The following is a 6000-nucleotide window of genomic DNA, read 5'->3' as shown; positions in this document are numbered from 1 at the left end:
CCTTTTTTTTTTTTTTTTTTTTTTTTTTTTGAGACATGGTTCAGGCTGCCCTCAAACTTGTGGAGCTCCTGCCTCAGACACCCAAGTAGCTAAGAGTACAAGCATGCACCACCATGACTGCCTGAAAAATGAATATAAAAAGGGGTGGAGGTGTAACTAATGATAAAGCATCCCTGGGTTCAATTCACAGTACTACCACATTCTATATTAAGCACTTTCGGATCATGCATTCTTTAAAGCACTTTTCATATAATAACGCATTTAATCCTTAGGGAGATCCCAAAAGGTAGACAGTATTGCCTCAATTGCAGAAAGAGAACTGAAGCAAAGAGAAAGAAAACATGCCCAAATCATGGAGTACAAGCACTATGGCTGCAGAAGCCACAACTATTCCTATTACTCCCATGTGTAATAGGACACAATACAAAATTTATTTTTCACTGGGGGGGGGGGTCATGATTAAAATTTGAAAGCCTTAGTACTTGTCTTTTCTTTTCTCCAAGACTCAAAAATTTTTATTCATTCTTCTACCTAGGTCAAAAGTCACTTCCTTAGTCAACAGTTTTTCTGAATCCCAAGGGAAGTTAATGATGTCAAAGCACCTCTATTAAAATACTTACTTGGGGGTGAGGGTATAGCTCAGTGGGAGAGCATGTGCAAAACCTTGTGTTCAACACTAGCGCACACACACACACAAAAACCCCACATATTTTTATCTTTTCATCTGTGTGCCTACTAGACTGAAATCCCAGAAAGCTGAACAGTTAGTTTTATTCATCTCAGAGATGATAAAAGGGTGGTTTCCACCCTATACTCAGTCCAAGAGACTCCTATATACCTCATCTTCAAATCTCTACCTTTAAAGACAACTATGATTTTAAGAGTAAAATAAAAACTTATCAGTAGCAGAACTGTTCTATAACTTCCTTAAAGCTGTGGGCCCTATATTAAACACCAGTTTTCAACCGGCACATGAGAATGAAAACAATTTTTTCCTTTAAAAATTTTTTTCTTTTAAAAAAGAAACTACTACCAGACGTTTAAAAACGTGAAATGTGTCCCTACAGTATACTCCAGCACAATATGCAAAACAAACAAGCCGCCAGGAAATAACGTAAAAATACATCAATAGGGATCTGGTTACAGATATTTGTTGTACAACACTATAGCACAATACTATACAAGTCTTTAAAAGAAAGAATTGTATGTATTTATAGAAAGCAGCCCATGATATAATCTGAAAAACTGAGTGGAAAAATACATACAAAGGGGTGCCCTTATGATTTAAAAATGTGACTTGGGGTAGGTACAATCAGAAAGGATAAACATCAAGCAGTTAACATTAGCTAGCCGGAAGAGCTGGGTTAAGAATGTTGGACTGCTACCTTTACACACCTGTGTATTTTGCACTTTTAAGACTTGTGATCCTGACCAGTACCGGGAAGCAAAATATTGTGAAATAAATACTTTTAAACTAAAATACGTTTTCATATTGGGAAATGTACGAGGAGGGGAATACATCTGAACTGACGTGTCTTAATACTTAATACCTAAAGACTCCAAATATCTTTGACTCATAATTGTTCCGCGTGCAACGTCCTAAGGCCAAGAGCAGCCCATTTTCAAACTTCAGCAAGTACGACCACCATCGAGGTGCACTGATTAAAATACATACCCTGGAGCCCCATCCCAGGATAAAGTTTCCGTAAGTCTGGGTGTGGCCCCCAAACGGGCATTTTTCAAATAAGCATTCAAATGAGGCAGACAATTCGCAGTCTAAAATGATTAAAGCTCAGGTCACGCCAATATCATCCTTCCCGTCTCACTCTCTCCCCCCGGCTCTCCTCCAAAGTGCCTCGGTACTCCGCAGATCCTGCGCCGAGTTAAGCATCTTCAACTAGACTACTTGGATTTTAAGTTTCGGCTGGCCTCCCTCAGCCTCCATTTTCTCTTCCGCGGGCGCGCGTCTCACAGCCCTTCCCCCACCAGCCTTCCTTCCGCCCGGCGCGACCGTTCAGCGCCGCCACCCACGCCTCAAGTTCCTCCAGCCCGCTCCCGCGCTCCGAGGCCCGCACAACTGCGGCCCGCACCGAGGCCAGCTCCCCCCTCTCCACCTCCCGCTCCGGTCCTCCCGAAACCCCGCATACAAAACCCAAGATCCACACCTTACGGTCGCTCCATGAGTCGCTCCCCCTCGGAGCCCGGGGGGTAGAAGTGGCAGTCGCAGGTCCTAAACCCCCAGCAGCATTTTTGAAATGGCGAGGAATGAGGGCGCAACTTCCGGCTTCCTAAACCCCCCCATCTCCTACGAGAACTTCCGGCGAGGCCTCCGGAAACCATAGATGGGGCAACTGGAGGACTACGAGAGCTAGAAAGGCTGGGCTCTCTACCATAGAGTAGATCCTAGTCCGGGGAGAGAGTCACGCACCTGGGCGACTGGAAGTTGAGGTTTCGAGAGAAAACATTTGGGGGAAGTCGTAGGGTCTTGTGATAGTCACAGAAGTAGCCTAGGAGATCACAAAACAGGGAAGGGAGAAAGTTTAGAACAAAATCAGAGGAGGCCTTCAGCTCGTCGGAAAAATTACGTATGCTTCCTTGCCACTGTTCCTTAATGTAATTTATTCGTCGTTATGCCCCTGGGGTGGCCGGAGAGCGAAAACGGAGCATCCGGCGTTGTCACTAATTGGGGGAGATTAGATTGGTATATTCGCAAATAACTGCTAATTATGTGACAAATACTAAAAGAGAGGTGCCAAGAATAGTGAGAGGGAGCTTGCTTGGATCACACAGCCAGGCCATCTGGTCTGATCTCTCCCAAAGCCACAAAAGCGTCTTCAGCAAGGCGGCAGGCAAGCTGCCTTCAACTTCTGTCGCATCCAGGAAGAGGGCATTACTCCTCACTACCTAATTTCATTTATTTTCTTTTCCTTCCTTTTTTTTTTCTCTCCCCCGACTCTTTGTACTGGGGATTGAACCTAAGGGTGCTTTACAGCAGGACCACATCCCTAGCCCTTTTTTATTTTTTGAGACAGGGTCTTGCTAAATTGAGAAGGCTGGCCTCGAATTTGTGATCCTTCCTCCTCTGCCTCCGTAGTTGGAATTGCTAGGATTACAGGCGTGGGCCCGGCTCTCATTTTACTTATTTCAGGATGATCCTGAGATTTGGAGGATATTCTGAACTGTAATATTATTTTGCCTGGCAATTTCTTTTGGTTTTAGCGCAGTCCTTTGGAGAACAGATTAAGGCTTCATTGCTTCCAGTATGAATACTGCTCAGTTATTTGAAGACAGCTATCAATTCTCGTCTCCAACTCTCTCCCTGATTTCTCTGCAGGATAAAGCCCCCTTGGTTTTTAATTTTTTTTTTTTTAACTTTGCTTGGAGTCTCCTGACCACACTGATCGCTCTCTTCTGTTTAAACATGGCTCCTTAGATACCCATGCAAAAGAAAATTAGGCAATAACCTTCCTTAATTTGCAAGTTGCCCCTTGCTCTACTTCTAGCATAACTTCCTGCATGGCTGGAAGATTCAGAAGCTGAAGAAATAATTCCTTTCTCACGGTTGTTTACAGCTAACTCAAAGTGAACAACCTCTCAAAAAAAGGAGGGGAGGGCTTTTTGGGGTGAACCACTGTCAATCTCACCCCCCCCATATCCTTTGTTTAACTTCCAAACAGGAATTTGTTTTGTATCTTTCAAATAGCCTTTGGTTAGCTTAGGTCCCTTCCTACTGTCTCCCAGAGACAGTAAAAAGAATATAAATATAAAAATAATAAAGTCTTGATAAATACGTTAAATATTTATGAAATCTTAAAGAGTAGAACTTTTAGCTGACCGTGGCAGCTCGGGCCTGTGATCCAAGGGTTCAAAGCCATTGAGAGGCCCTGAGCAACTCAGTGAGACCCTGTCTCTAAATAAAATACAAAAAAAGGGGCTGGGGATGTGGCTCAGTGGTCCAGTGCCCCTGAGTTCAATCCCTGGTTGTCTTGTCTCTTCCCCACCCCACTCCCCAAAAAATAATAGAAATTTTTCCATCATGATTGACTCTGATTTTTGATTAATCATTCATCTTCCAGTAGTATTTTTTTTTTTTTCCCTCCTTTGACACCGAAAATTGATCCCAGGGAAGCTTTACTACTGAGCTACAGTCCAAACCATTTTTCCCCCAGTCCTTTATATTTTTTAATTTGAGAAGTTCTCACTTAATTGCTGAGGCTGGCCTTCAATTTGTAATCCTCCTGTTTTGTCTCCCTAGTCTGGGATTACAAGTGTGCACCATCACACCCAGCTTGCAAATTACATTTTTGCTCATTATTGTGAAGTTCGGTGATATTAAATTGTGTATGTTGTCCAGGCTTTCATGAACTTTTAGCCTCAAGTGATCCTTCTGCCTCAGCCTCAGTTGCTAGGACTACAGGCATGTGCCATTATAGCCTGGTTACATCACATTTTTTTACTCATTTCCTCTTTTTATGATATTTAAGGGCTGGGGATATATTTAGTGGTGGAGTGCTGACCTTGCATGTGGTGTGATCATATCCCCTAGATGTGATCCCCAGCACTGAAGAAAAAGAAGAGAAGGAGGAAGAAGAGGAGGAGGAGGAGAACAAGAAGAATTAAGTGTTCACAATTTTCTGTTACAAACAATCCTGCTGTTGACACTCTCTCTAACTTGTCTCCATGCGCACAGTACAGAGAATTATTGACTGTATATATACTGTTCACTCTATTATGCCAGTGTCTTCTCCAAAGTAATTATAAAAGTATACACTCCCAGCAGAAGTGTTAAGAATTCTGTTGCTCCACATCTTTGCCGATCATCAGCATTTTCAGATTTTTTTTTTTAAAAAAAGCATGATAGATATGAAATGGTTTCTCCTATGAAATAATTTCCCATAGTGGTTTATTTTATATGTTCATGATTAATATAATGAGTATTTTTTCCATAATTATTGACTTAAGTTTCCTCATCTATGAATTGCCTAAATATTTTATCCATTTCTCTATCAGACTGTCTTTTTCTTATTAATCTGTATGAGTTTTTATATAATCTGGATACTAGTCCTTCTTGGTGATAGGTATAACAAATAACATCTTCACATCTGTAGCTTGTTTTTACTATTTAATTTAGTCTTTTGATGAACAGAAATTTCTAATGAAGTAAAATGTATTAGTAATTTTCTTTGTTTTGTAAATTTTAGATATATTTTTAAAGTGACTCTTCCCTGTCTGGGTCATGTATTTTGTTCTAAAAGTTCCAAAGATATGCTTTTCCCATTTAAGTCATTAACTTATGTAGAATTGATTTTTGTGCATGTTGTAACATAGGATTCCAATTTTATTTTTCAATTTGAATAATAATATTATGGCTCTGTTACTGAATCTGTAAACTGAACATAAGTCTGTAGCTCTTGAATTAATCATTTCTTCTTATTTAACATTGTCATTGAAGATTTTGTAAAAGAACTATAATTCAAGTGGAGCCTTAACAAAATTAGTAGGAGCTGGATGCAGTGGTGCATGCCTGTAATCCCAGCAGCTTGGGAGGCTGAGACAGGAAGATCAGAGTTCAACAGTACCCTAAGTTCAATTCCCGGTACCCACCCCCAAAAAATAAATAAATAAAAATAAAAAGGGGTGTGGGGTGTGGCTCAATAGTTAAGCACCCCTGGGTTCAATTTGTGGTAAAAATTTAAATACATAAATCAATTAGGATTTCAAGAGGCAGAGGTGGGAGAAGGCATTTGAAGAAGAGACATGGCATAAAAAAATGGGGAGAGAAAGAAGGAGGGTTCAGAAGACACAGACTGAGAAGAGTCCACTTTGATGAATTGTTAGTTGTTGTGTATAAGATTGTGATAATATTGAATCACACTAATATAGTAGCCACTGGCCACAGGTGGCTTGAAATGTGGTGAGTGGGGTGTGCTGTAAATATAAAATATATACCATAAGATATGTACGAGGGGGCTGGGGTTGTGGCTCAGAAGTAGAGTACTT

At 41.0% G+C, this 6000-nt stretch overlaps 1 protein-coding gene across 1 annotated transcript in view; it reads right to left on the bottom strand.

Annotated features, from left to right (window-relative positions):
* The window catches only part of Mdm4 (MDM4 regulator of p53), a 29002-nt gene extending 26686 nt beyond the window's left edge, over nucleotides 1-2316 (bottom strand). Inside the window, exon 1 of the mRNA XM_015483361.2 lies at nucleotides 2166-2316. The gene's annotated coding sequence lies outside the window, so the exon portion shown is untranslated. The remainder of the gene's footprint in view (nucleotides 1-2165) is intronic.
* Nucleotides 2317-6000: the final 3684 nt, after the last annotated feature.

Source organism: Marmota marmota, unplaced genomic scaffold (genome assembly GCF_001458135.2).
Source record: "Marmota marmota marmota unplaced genomic scaffold, marMar, whole genome shotgun sequence".
In the NCBI taxonomy this organism is placed as follows: domain Eukaryota; kingdom Metazoa; phylum Chordata; class Mammalia; order Rodentia; family Sciuridae; genus Marmota; species Marmota marmota.
The sequence above is the reverse complement of the archived record's forward strand: the minus strand, read 5'-3'. Positions and strand labels throughout refer to the sequence as shown.